Source organism: Ambystoma mexicanum, chromosome 1p (assembly GCF_040938575.1).
Source record: "Ambystoma mexicanum isolate Mex_15411 chromosome 1p, UKY_AmexF1_1, whole genome shotgun sequence".
Classification (NCBI taxonomy): Eukaryota; Metazoa; Chordata; class Amphibia; order Caudata; family Ambystomatidae; genus Ambystoma; species Ambystoma mexicanum.
In genome coordinates this window covers 1482442782-1482457106 of record NC_090921.1, presented here as the reverse complement: position 1 = coordinate 1482457106, position 14325 = coordinate 1482442782, and the positions used below count along the sequence as shown (strand labels likewise).

General features: G+C 43.5%; 1 protein-coding gene across 10 annotated transcripts in view; it reads right to left on the bottom strand.

Moving 5' to 3' along the window:
* Positions 1 to 14325, bottom strand: part of MEF2D (myocyte enhancer factor 2D) — a 1898135-nt gene that overhangs the window by 453817 nt on the left and 1429993 nt on the right. The window lies entirely within an intron of this gene.

Here is a 14325-nt window from a genome sequence, read left to right as displayed (position 1 = left end):
ACTGTACTTCCTGGACTGCCATACTATGGGCTCTGCTCGCAGGAACCGTTTCACCCGCCAGAAAAAACCTGGAGGGTGTAACAGCACCCGCGAGAAGAGCACGTCGGATGCACCGGCACATGCAGACAGACTTGTGCTGGTGCATCCGACGTCCCCATCCCCATTCAGCCCTATGGGGCAGAATGGGCATGAGGAGGCCCTTGATTCCGGCACCCGAAAATGGGCAAGTACCGGGTCCACCTAACTCGGCATGACCCGGTTCTTGCCCATTCATGGTTGTCGAAAAAATGCAACTCTGGCAGCAGCCGTGCCGTTTTTAAAGGCACGGCTACTGCCAGAGTTGTAATGAGAGCCAAGGAGTAACGTTTTTTTGTTGATGGCAGTTCAACAATAGACCAGAGTTCAGGGACAAGAGTAAAAGACAATGGGGAGTTTGAAATGGTTAAAAGCATAAGGCTTTCGGTGCATTTTTCAGCACAAGCAGCAGACTTAGTGGCAATGATTATGGCATTAGAGAGACAGGAAGATGAGGAAGTGACTGTGTACTCCGACTCCGCGTATGTGAGATCCACAGTGCACAAGGAGGGGCTTCCTGCATGCTGAAGGTACACCCGTGCAGCATGCCGCACTGCTACAACGATTGATGTAAGCATCATCAAAGCCACCAGAGGTCGCTGTGGGAAAGTGATTAGCACACACTAGAGGCTCAGATTTTATTCCTCACAGGAACTCAGCTGCAGACACCAAGGCCAAACGTGCAGCGTATTTGCCAGATATAGTGTATATACCAAAGTTCATGAAGCCAAATGGAAAAATTATGGCAGACACAGAAAGCTACAATGTACTGCCAAAACACAGTTAACTGAGATAGAATGGCAAGCATTAACAGAAGGGCAGGAATTATGGGAAAAGAGGGGCTGTTCACGAATTTGATATGACATGGCATTTATAACGCGCATGCACACAAGTGTTTCTAGCCCCTGCGCCCCACATATGTTCTTTGGTGACAGGTAAACACAGGAAAGCCTGTAATTCCACTAGAATTACTAATAGTAGCATTAGAGCAGTTACACTACCCAGCACATATTTCCAAAGAGTGCATTGCAGTACAGATTTCCAGTGAGTGGTTTGTGCCCAACCTTTATGAACATGCGGCAAACTTCATCAATTGTGCAACTTGTCAGAAATATACAGCAGGCCATACACTTAGCACCCTAAGAGGAACCATAACCCATCCAACTGGCCCATTTAGACACCTGCATGCAGATATTGGTATGGCCCAAACCTGTAGGGGATACAAATTTATGCTTGTGGTGGTGTGTCCCTTCTCCAGATGGATGGACCAGGACCATGCACCCACCCAGATGCTATGTCAGCAGTAGAATTCCTCGTACGCAAAGTGTTCCCCCGATGGGGAGTGTGTGAGATGCTGAGATCAGATAATGGACCTAATTTCGCAAATGAGTTATTTGCAAATATAACATCCCTATTAGCCATTAGGCATAAACTTCATAAGGCCTACCACCCACAAGCGAATGGTGTAGTGGAGCGCCTCAATGGCCTCCTGAAAGACCGCAATACAAGATTGCGTGACACGGTGCATAAGGGCTGGCTGTACTGTTTTCCGCTAGCTCTCATTGCCCTATGCAATCATCTAGGCTCAGACCATCACCCCCTCCTCATGAGCTGATGACAGGTCACAGAATGCATGCACCAGTTACCCCGGTCACGCGCGCGCAGACAGATGCCCAAAGCACTGCGACTGTGTTAGGAAATGAGTTACATGACTATTTTATGTCCATGACTAAATCTCTCTCTTTCATTTCTCGACAGGTAAAGGAAAGGCAGGGTGGTATCACAAAAGCCACAGAAGACAACGAAACAGAATTGAACACTGCCTCAGTTATCCCTCCTCTCCAAGTATTCCCTGGGGACCTCGTGCTGTGCCACAAGCATGTGCAAAAGTGGCATCACCCTAGGTTCACAGGTCCCCATATTGTGACTTATTGTACCCCCTACATCAGCAACATTACAAGAACGGAAGGCGTGGGTTCACCTTACTGACAAAGCCATACAAGGGGGCCGCATCCCTGCCCAGCTACCAGGATACTAAGGGAGAAGAGAGCGATAACAGACCTAGGACAAGAGCCCAAGTGTGTGCTGAATAAGAATGTGACAAGAATAAAGAGCTTGAGAATAAAGAAAACAATTTAGGTTGCACCACTCTAGGCACATTGATGCTAAACGATCACTGGAATAGTAAGAAAGGAGGTTGATGCTGAGCACTTTCAAATACATACATAAATATATATATATATATCAGTGTAATATAAAGGACATTTGTATTTGGACTATTTTTTTCCACATTTTTTCTTTGCACTAGATGGGGGGGAAGTTCACTTCCATGGTTTGCTCATGTAAATAAATGGTTGACATTGTTGGAATTGGGAACCCTGTGGTAAAATCCGCCATCTATAGATACCTAGAGCAAACCCAGCGTTAAATTAGCAGCATTAACCCTGTCTAGAGCAAGGCTAGAAAACATCTACCTCTTTATTTGCTGAGCAAAAGTGACACCAGCTAAGAGGATTATCTGGATGTCATCCAACCGCAGTAAGCACAAGCCCTGTATATTGAATTCAGGGTGAACACCTAAAAAGTTGGAGAATTCACTAGTAAGTGGAAAAGATTAAGCATTGATACTTCAGCGGTATGTGGATATGGTCCAGAAACCCAGGTTGATATTCTGCTTTTATGTGATGGCGCTAAAAATTTGAGAGCCAAATATTTGAAACCTTTATTTTTACAAGCTCAAATACATAATGGTGATGAAGCAATGTTTTTTACAAGTCAACTGAAAATCTAGTCTACTGGGTAGCTAAATCCATCCATTTTGCTTGGATTAGAAAGCCTTGTGTATTTACATCTATGAATGGATTAACCATAAATTGTATCAACAAAAATGTAACTATGCAATTTTACTATTTTTATAACTATTTAATGATGGATTTTGTTTTGTGGTCTTTTTTATATTATACTTGTGTTATTTATGACGTCGTCATTGGAACTTTTAAATGTGATTTTATTGCTGTATTTTCTTGTGCACCTAAAGACAAAAATTGTTGAATAGAGGTATATTAAAGTAAACGTTTATTTTGGAAAGGTACAAGGCACTCGGTATCACATTATTTCATCCTCAGGAGTTTTTAATCGATGAAATTACATTGAAAAAACTAATTGAAATATAAGGGGTGGGTGGAAAGCAGTTAAAAAGGGGTAGAGGGTTGGGGTAAGGTTAATATAAGGAAGGGGTGGGGCAGGCTCCTTAAATAAACAAATCTGATGAGTGTTTTCGAAATAATGTTTTGTAAAAAATGATTTAGAAAAAACAAATGTCGGTAAAACGACATAGAAGAAGGCATTCATAACCTAGCCTGTGTTTGAGTGGGTCATATCTTACTCATTACATGGATTAAGGCTCAGTTTAGTAGTAGTAGTAGTAGTAGTACACTCACCTAAGCAGATGCCTACTGTGGTAAAACAAGGGACCAAACTGTCAAACAATTTGGAAAATGTCTCCAATATTCTACATGGTCTATATTGAAGGTGAATGGTATCTGTCTGTTTAGGGTTAATTTGTTCATGGATCACAACAATTGGTGACAATTTTATTTGAACTTCATAGAAAATAAATCATAAACTGACAGTCTTGCACTATTGCGAATGGGAGGCAGGAGATTTTCAAAGTTATTGTAGTCACGATCACTAAATTCTTGCTTTCACCTCAAAATGTATGACAGGCCACTAGTGAGACAGATATTCAGAAGTAATCAATCCAAGTGTCAGCGTGGACATTTCTGAATGTCGCTCTTGGCGGTTGATCTTTTAAGAATCTATCATACATGGAGCACATAGTGGGCTTACAGTATTGATATTAACTGAGACGTTTGGGACTTGGACATCTTCCCTATGTAACTCACCAATTCATTAACTCCCAGACTGCCTCTCATAAGAAGAATGCTCAGACGGATATCGAAACTTCTTAACTATTTGTTGTAAATCAAAGCAACATTTAAGTTTTATACTTCAAACATCCACTGGGCCCTCAATATTCCCTGGACCCTAGTAAGTCTCATAGTGAAGCTCTTTCCACTCTCTGACCAGGACTCCCTTCCCCCACTATCGTAACAAGATTTCCTAAAGAGTCAAATCTTTTCTGACAGAGAGCTGTGATCTTATATATGTAGTCTTGTTGTGATCCAGCAATACAGAGCCCTCATACAAGCAGAGTTTCTATCTCCAGACAGTCACATTTTCCTCTCCATTTCTCACACTTAGTTACATTTTTAATGTATTTTGTTGCCCGTTACTAGAAAACATCGATTTGGGCCCAGGGTCGACATCTTTTTGCATTGTCTGTTTTATCTTCAACCATTGCATGAACATTGCTATGGCTGGTTTTCTACTTATTTCAGTAACGCAGAGCAGCAGCAGACACAGCAGTCTGGGTGGGATTACATAAGGGTCAGTGTCAGCACAAGCACGAATACATTTCTCAGCGTCCACCAAACTGGAGCAGTAGCAGGAAAAGTAGCTTGGATGTGACTCCTTTGATTACGTATTTAGAGTATGGGTACACCTTTTGTGAACTGCACTGATGACGTATGCATGCTACTGAGTTTCCTCAAGGCCTTTTAATGATGATCGAGTGAACCACACACATGATTTCTATGGTAAACCCGCCTTTTATTGCCTTATTGTCTCCAAGACACCGTTTGTCAACTTGCACCATCTACAAGTTGAGGACAGCGGATACTATGAATTGTGAACGAGTTATGTACTGTGACCACTGGCTGAATTGGGGAGAGGGTATTTTCAAAGGTATTATCAGCTTCAGTATGTAATGTACAGTTGCCTTATATAGTACCATTTTCCCAACAATGTTGTCCTCACTGTGCATGGCTCCGTAAGAAAGGAGGACAGAGTTAGTCAACTAGTGGGAAGGCAGATGCAAAAACCTTTGGCGTTGATGGATGCAGCTCAGCAGTGCCCGTTGCCCATTTGTCAATATGAAAATCTCTAGGTTCTTTGTGGTTGGTACCGACCATCACGTTAGTCAAATGGGCAGCCCGTGGATTATGGAGTTCAAAAATTAACACAGCAGGGTTGTTCACAGAAGATGGATAGGGTCTGAATCTGTTTAATACACTAGACCTAGAAGGTCATTTTAAGGAGTGTGGGATGCGCAAGGATGCAATATCTTAGTAGTGAAGGTCATATAAGGAATCAGGGGGAGGGTTGGTGTGCAGTTATAATGTCGACTGCAAAAAGTTTAAAAAAAAATGTCGAAAAAAAAAATCTAATGTGTTTTTTGTATTTCTATGATTGTTGGGGTTAGCTATTAAAAATAAATGAGGGGTCGGGGGAACCCCCCCATTACATTTAAAAAAAAAAAAACATGCAACATTTTTTTTCTTCAACATTATTTTTTCAACATTTTCACTACAAACCGGGAGAGTTGTAGTGGAAGGGGGTGAGGGTGTTTACACTTCCTGGTTCTTGGTGGTAGACTTACTAGTATCAATAATTAACGTCAGTTGCATTATAATTACTTTTTTTAAATGTGCAAATTGTAAATTGTTTACTCTCCTGTAATTTGCGTGGAGGTGCAAAGGGGAGTGCTTTTGGCTAGTTCCCTCTAGGTTAAACATTGTTTAGTTATTTGCAAGTTATATTGCAATTTATTGACTTTAAATGTTTTAAATGATATTAGATCAGTTAATAGTTAACCCAGCTGTTACTGCCCATACTGTATCACATCTTCTGACACAATTATTTTCTTGTTTTTGGAACAGAATTGACCACAAATTTGTTGACGTCTGATTTTACATTTTCCGTTTTACTATAAAACCATATCAACTAGCTTTATATTATTTGTTAAGAGCCAATGACATGTTCGTAAAGACCCATCTTAAACAACTGAACATATGAAATCTATTGTATTTAATTGATGTGGTTTGTGATGTGCTGAACACGTTATTGTTTTGGTTCTCCTTTTGTTTTTGTGTTGGCCATTTTTTGTAAAGTGTTTCATGGGGAAATACCCAAAATAAAGTTACATGATGAGTTAATTTCACTTACAGCCATGTCATGTTGTATCAATGCTTCCTTCGGCGCATTTGGAGAAAAGGGACGGTCGATTTTCTCTTTGTCATTTTTGCTAATGGAGGATATCGATTGAAAGTACTGTGATGAAGCATTACAAAATATTTAAAATGAATAGTAATTAATCCTTCCACATTATGTAAAACCTACAACAAATTAACTGACATAAAATCTGCCCAAGTCCATCATTTGGATAATGGAAAGGAAGCCTAAATGGCAACATATACAGGTTGTATACAATCCATGCAGCGACAGTTCTTTTCAGTGCACAAACGGAAAACTTCAATTGGTCGCTATGCAAGATATGTGCCCAGAAAGCTCCAAGAAGCAAATAATAATCTTGATGAACACCACCATGGGGGCCTGCACACATTAGATACAATGAAGGTAGCTAACAGCAATCAAGAAAAACAAATTGGGTCACTAAGTATGGTATTGGTTATGTACGCATTCCACATTTGGTTTTACTTAAATTCAGCATGGTTCTAATGGTTCAGACGAGCAGAATCTGAACGGGCCCGTCAGCCCAAAGAGTCCAACTTTCCCAAAGGCTGTTCACACTAATACGCTATAGCTCCATTTTTCAGTAGGTTTCAGGGAATATTTTGGGATTCATGATCCTAGCACCAGGACATACTCCACACCAGAGCTGTCCAAGGTGCGGTGCAACTACTACCAGACATGCTGATGTGCCCCGGTTACCCTTTGACGTAAGTTCTTGCAAATAATTTCTAGTTTCAGGGTGCAAGCACCAGGACAGACTCCATTTAAACTGCTGTGGTCTTTCTATAATATCCAACATTTGACATGGAGTAATCCTATAACCTTTTTGAGACCAGAACTGCATACTGTACACTCCAGCTATTGTGTTGTATCGGCAGCAGCCTCATTTAGTCGTTTAGTTTCCTGTTCCTGTGAGAGGTGTGGCTTGACGCTTGAAGCGGAGAGAGAGAGGTTCTTTCCTCTAGCCTTCGTGAGAGGCTGGAAATCTCAGCCGGGAGCCGCTGAAGCTGCGGCGTGGAGGGTGTGTGCGGTTGCAGCAGTTACAGTGGTTGCAGCCACAGAGGCATCAGGAGGCATTAGGAGAAAGGCTGGCCCACCCGCGGGTAAGGACTCCCTGGGTGGTCTCTTGGTGTTGTCTGGGTTAGGGCTTTGCGGCATTGCCGGAGTATTGCTTTGCTTGCTGTGGTGGCGGGAAGAGTGAAGCACTTGCTTTCACAGTCAGCTCTGCTGTTGCTCCACTGCAATGGCATTAACGCCATCAACGCCTGGCTCTTTAGTAGCGGGGAGTGCAAGGAGCGTAAAGCCCACAGACCTGTTCCCCGATCCTGAATAAGTCAGATTAATAACGAAAGGTAAAAGGTGCCTTAGGTCTTCCCACGTACTTGGATCCTATTGCGGTTTTTTCCAACCTAACAGCCATGTGTGACCGAGAATATGCAGGATTTATCCTTTGATCTCAGCCGCGCATTGTAAGGTGAACTGCTCGTACCCTCATTCAACTGAAACGTGGAACTGTATGAATGTGCTTATAGCTACTACCTTCTATCTTGGATTGTGATCTGATTCCCCTTCTCTCCCAGCATTGACTGGAAACGGGATACCAGTGAGGAATTTCCCAAGTCTATTGTACGAACGCTAAATAGAATTTAGTATGCCAGCTAATAAGAGTGCTCAAATTAATTACAATCTACGCAACCAGAAAGGCAAAGGTAAAATGCCCATGAAGAAAACGGTCTATGGTACAGCGGGCAGTGGTAGATTGAACAACAAAATGGAAAAGCAATTGGTGTCAAGTAAGGGAGGAATAACTGATTTTTTCCATGCAAGCACCCAGCCTGAGAAGAACTCTACGGTATTGGATGAAATTGATTCTATGGGACACAACTGCAGAAACCCCCAAGAAGTTTGTTTGTTTGTTTGTTTGTTTAGAATTTATTGTGCGCACCGGACCCTGGAGTATAAGGGCGCAAAAAGTAAGAATATGTACAGCTTAGAGCATAGGTTACAGGTTACAGTTACAAGTTACAGACATTACCAGTTACAGAAATTACCAGTTACAGGTGCAAGTTTACAATACAGGTTTACAATCGTATGATGCAGATACTGTGTAGCAAACAGGCGTGAGCATTATCATGGGTTCAATTAGCAGTTGCTGTCGTTAGCCAGTTAATTACAATTTGCCTGAATTTGGAAAAGGAATGTTCTAGCCTCGCAGTAATGGGTAATTCGTTCCACAATTGAGCAGCTTTGACTGGGAAGCTAGCTCCGCCTATGGTGGTCAGTTTAAAGCGTGGTACTTGTAGGCGGTTGGTGTAAGCAAGTCTGGTTTGTCTTGTGGGGTGTGTTCTGGTGAATCTGTCCTTAAGGTATTGGGGGGCTTTGTTGTGTAGAGATTTGTATGTGAGAGATGCCGTTTTGAGTCTGATTTTCTCGTGGGTGGAGAGCCATTTGTGTTTCCTTCTTATTACTGTAATGTGTTCTCTCCTGGGGATGTTCAATGCCGCTCGGAGGGCCTTGTTTTGCTGTATCTGGATTTTGTTTATGATAGATTTATTGGCTCCTATGTACAGTGCGTTACAATAATCTAGTTTGGAGATGATAAGGGCTCTGGCTAAAGTTAGACAGCTGTGCTGGGAAAGGAATTGTTTTCCTGCTCTAATGAGCTTACATGTGTAGGCTGTCGAGGAAGCTAGGGAGTTTACCTGTTTGGAAAATGATAGGGTAGAATCAAGGTAGATCCCTAATGTTTTAACTTCTTTGGCAACTTGTATGCAGTTCCCATCTATGATAAAGGAAGAGTAGTTTGTGCTTAGTTTTTGATGAGGGGTGCGGTGCCTAGGATAAGAAGCTCAGTTTTATCATCGTTCAGGCATAGGCCATGGGTTGCCATCCATGCCTGAACGATGCTGTATATTTTGTTCACCATTGCTAGATCTTTTTCGTAAACCCCTGTGAGTGGGAGGAGGATCTGGGTATCATCAGCGTAGTTGGTATACGTGATACCCAGAAGGTCCAAATCATCAAACAGAGGCTTAGTGAATATGTTATATAGCGTTGGTGAAACGCATGATCCCTGTGGCACGCCGCAGGTAATAGGGATGGGGTCTGCAGCTGCTATAGGTGAGAAAACCCTCATGGTGCGGTCACTGAGGAAGGATTGTATCCATGCTATAGCCTCAGTGGAGAAGTGTGCTGCTGAATCTAGGTGGTTACATAGGACTTTATGGTCCACTAAATCAAAAGCGGCCGATAGGTCTAGTAGCAGGAGGAGTGCTGGTTTTCCAGAGTCTCTTACTTTGTCTATTTGGGCTTTCAGGTCAATCAATGCAGTTTCTGTGCCGTGAAGAGGGCGGAAGCCAGATTGTCGGGAGCCTAGTAGTTGGTTTTGTTCCAGGAAACTCTGGATTTGTATATATGCCACCTTATCCAGTATCTTCAGAAGGAATGGTACCGTAGTAATAGGTCTATAGTTAGTGGGTATGGTGGGGTCTAGAGTAGCCTTTTTTAAGAGTGGGAGCACCCAGGACTCTTAAGTTACTGGGGATAATGCCTGTGGTAAAGGAGGCATTAATTAACTTGGTGATAAATGGTGCTAGATCTCGTGCGGCATCTTTGATGAGTTGTGCTGGACATAAGTCTCCTTTGCAGTTGGACGGTTTTAGACCGAGTATTACTTTCTCTACTTCTAGTATGGAGACTTTGGAGAAGTGGAATTGCGTAGTGGGTTTGGAGTTAGGAAGTGTCTTGATAGGCGGTAATATGTTGGGTGCTAGGGTCTCACGTTTTAGTTCTATTTTCTTTTGGAGGTTTCGGACTTTGTTAGAGAGGGCTTGCTGGATTTCGGAGCACCACTTTTTATCTTTAAGACAGTTGTCTTGAGGTGTTATTGGGTTTTCCAGTTCTCTGAGTATGGCGAACAGTTCTTTAGTACTTGATTTGGCTTGTGTGATTCTGTTATTGTAGGTCTCTTGTTTAGCTAAGATGATTTCTTTTTTGTAATGAGAAGAGATTTTAGCTAGTTTCAGTTTATTTTCTGGGCTGGGGTTAATTTTCCATGTATTTTCCCATTTCCTTTTTTCTAATCTCAGATTTTTTATTGACCAATTATGGAGGCATTGATAATTCTTTGCTTGACTTATGCCTCACCATGCAAAGGGCAATGACCCCAGCACCAGTGAAAAGCTTAGAGAGTAACTCGCAAGACTTACATGAAGCACATGGTGTAGAGCAATCTCATTTATCACTACCATCAGCCAGACTATTGGCTTCTCCTAATCATGCGATACGGATGACGGGAACGGTGGCCGTTCGAACATCTGAGGCCACTGAAGACTCCTTCCCATGCTCCTCTGATGTGGCTGAATTAATGGCTACAATGGAAATCGCCATGAACATTTTATTAAAAATGTGGGAGGATTTTTTTGGAAAATACAAGTAATATTGTTCCATCAAGTGCCACAACTAACATATCTAAAGATGAGGCGGAGTGTAATCTATCTGAAGCAGCCCGGTTATTAGAGGAGCCTGAAGCTATCCCGCAGCCTGACAGTACAAACAATTCAGTCATATTTTACTCGCGAAAACAGCGTTGGCTGGCGAGAAGGGCGACTATGAGCAAACGACTGTGTATGGCCGCCTCTCCACTGCCTGAAACTGCTCTTCTGGGAAAACGTACGAAAAAGGCTATAAAAAAAAAAAAGAGCACCAAGAGCTAAAACACGTACCTCCAATGGTGCGGCCCATCTAACTAGTTGGCTCATAGCTGATAAAGGCAATTAATCTCTTGAAGAGGAATCACTAGAACCTGCAGTCAACACTTTTACTCATCACTACTGCATTGACACCCATTCCAAGACAGATACGCAAGTGGGACAAGCGGTTCTAAGACATTTATTTGCTCATGACCCTTCTCACATCCCACCTCCTTCTTCAGGTACTGCTCGCTAATCTATGCATAGCATGTGTTCTAAGCAGATTCCACAAGCATCAGCCTCAGAAACATTGTTACTTTTTCGCCCACTGTATTTCCCATCCCACCCCCCTCCCGAGCCTACTTTCTCCCATTGCCAGTCTCCACCTCTTGTGGTGGGGAGACCTCTCCCGCCACGCCTACTGAATCATCGTCACTTGGTCCATCATACGAAGGCCCAAATAGCTCTGCTATTAGTTGTCTCCAACCCGCTAGGGCTCCAGCTTCACCCTCTATGTCCCCTTTACACGCTTCCTGCCATGCCACTATTTCTGCCTCCGCCCACTTCTGCAAGTCCCTCCACCACGTCTCCACTTTGGGCTTGTGACACGCTTTCTATCCCATCGCAATCCTTCTCTTTGCCAGAACATATGCCAGATCTTTCAATTTACTCACATGTTTAAGCTTCCGCGGTCTGGGGAACCCTCCCAACAAACAAGCCCGCACAGTATCCACCTTCATGCAGATTCCCTTGTCTTCCATTTTCTGTGCTATGTCTCTCCAATATTTCGCTATCAGTGGGCATGCCCAGAACATATGTACCATTCCTGCATTTTCCTCATTGCATTTGGGACACACTTGGCTTCCGGCGTTCTTAAATTTGGCTATCTTTAGTGGCGTCAGATATGCTCTGTGAGTTATATACAACTGTATTTGTTGCAGCCTAGAATTTCTCGATACTTTTTTATGATACCCCTGAACCCTTTCCCACATCCCGTCACTCATCAGGTCCCCTACTTCTTCCTCCCAGTCCAGTCTAAGTTGCACCACTTCCTTGCCCACTTGAGTCATCCTCATCTCGTACACTCTAGACGTTTCATGCCCTCCTTCTGCTATATCATATATCACATCTAGTGTGGTGTCCAGTTCCTCTGCAAGTTCCACCTCGGACCAGGTATCTTTAATTCGTTGCACCATCCCATGATACGTAATATATTGCCCAGCACTCAACCCCGTTTGTTCCACCAGCTCCTCAAATTCCAATATTTTCCCTTCTTGCCACACATCCCCCAATGTTGCTATTCCTACCGGTTCCCAATACTTCCTAATCTTTAACCTTAGTTGCTTTTCTGTTCCCATCAATGTGACCAATGGGATTTGCGAAGAGCACAGGGCCAGCTTGTTCATCAACCGGCATGCCCTCTGCCACATCCCCCACCCAAGACCCAACATCCCCGGACGACCTCTTAGCTCCCGCTTGGGTAACCATATAATTTCTCTCAAAAAATATGGGGTGCAATCTCCTTGATGCAGCCTATGCTCTAAGGTAGGCTCTGCAGAGAGCCATTTGGCTACATGTTGCAACTGGCTCGCTACATAATATACTTCCCAGTTTGGTAATTTAATGTCCCCTTTCTCATGCGGATTTTGGAGTTTCCACAGGGCTACCCTGTTCCTCATCCCGTACCATAGGAATTCCCTGCATATGCTGTCCAACCTAATAAAGAATCGCCGGGGTATGGAGTATGGGATGTTTTCAAAGCAATACAACAATCTGGGCAATGCCACCATCTTGAGCATCGCCCCATGCCCCATCATTGCCAATGGGAGTTTCGCCCAGAACTTCATGCTGTTTTCCAGTTTCTGAACCGTTCTTTCTGTATTATGCCTATGTTCGGCTTCTACTGTATGGTATATGTCTATCACAAGATATCCAAAGGTTGTGGCCTCCCACGATATCTGGAGTACCGGCAAATTCTCCAAGAGCCCCCTATATCTGCCCAGCGGGAACACACAGGATTTACTTGGGTTCACAGCTATACCTGAGAGTTCAGCAAACCTCTCCACCACTTCTAACACATACTGCAGATCTCCTCTGGGTAGCGCAAATACAATAACATATTGTCTGCGTATAGTGAAATTAAATGTGATGTTTCCCCAACGGCAATGCCTATTGCGTCATATTGCTGCCTTAAATAAATCGCTAGAGGCTCCAAAGCCAGAATATACAACATGGGGGACCAGGGGCATCCCCGTCTGGTCCCTCTACCAAGTTGCCACCTTTCAGAGATCACAGTTCCTGTCTTCACTCTCGCTAATGGCGCACTATATAGGAGTTCTACCCAGTGAAGATATCCTGGCCCCATACCCTAGTTGGCTAGGGCCGCCTTCAGCCAGGGACACTTGACCGAGTCAAATGTCTTGATCGCATCCAGCGACACTATCGCCATTTCACTAGTGTCTCCTTCAGTGTGTTTGACCACTCGATGGAGTCGCCTCAAATTATTCGAGATATTCCTATTCTTTAGTCTGTTTGCTAGAACCGCTGTTAAAATCTTACTATCTTGGTTTAACATCGATAGGGGCCTATAGAATCCACAGTCACTACCAGGCCTATTGGGCTTGGGGAGTGGTATGATAACCACTTTGCGCAGTGATTCCGGTAGTCTCCCAACTTCATATGCTTCGTTAAGCATTTCCAGCAGTGGGGGGAGAATCTCTGCTTTATATGCCTTATATAATTTGCTTGGGAGTCTGTCGGTTCCCAGGGTTTTACACGTGGGCGCTTGCCTCACCACTTCTTCTAGCTCCTCTAGTGTGATCGGGGCATCTAGTTCCTCCCTTTCCTCTACACTAATTCGGAGTAGCCCAATATCTTCCAGTATGTCTCCTATTTCCCCCCTGTTGCTCCCCGTCACGTCTCCGTACAAGCATCTATAATAGTCTGCAAATTCTTGATTAACCCCCTCTTGCGTGTCCACTACGTCGCCATTGTCTTTCACTATTGTTCTGATTGGGGGCCTGGGAGTCTCGATTTTGTAGAGCCACGCAAGGAGTCTTCCTGGTTTGTCGCCTCCAGCATGTTGTCTTTCTATGTACTTTTTATAATTAAGATTACATAATCTCTCCCAATATCCTGCACATTTCTGCTGCAGGCCCAGTGCCATTTCTGTATCTGCCTTAGTGTTGCTGCCCCGTTCCAAAACCCTCTCCAGTTCCTTTTCAGAGTCCTGTAATTCGGTAAGAATCCCATTCTGCAGTCCTTTAGACTTAGCTATGGGAATTCCACTCACTACCACTTTAAAGGCTTCCCAGAGTGTGCCCGCTGTCTTAACACTGCCAGTATTTATCTCGAAATAATTATTTCCTCTCGCATATCCTCCCTGAATACGCTATCTTTAAGCGCTTCTGCACGCAATCGCCATGTGGGTATCCTCCCCCTTGGGAGTCGGTATTGCCACATTAGC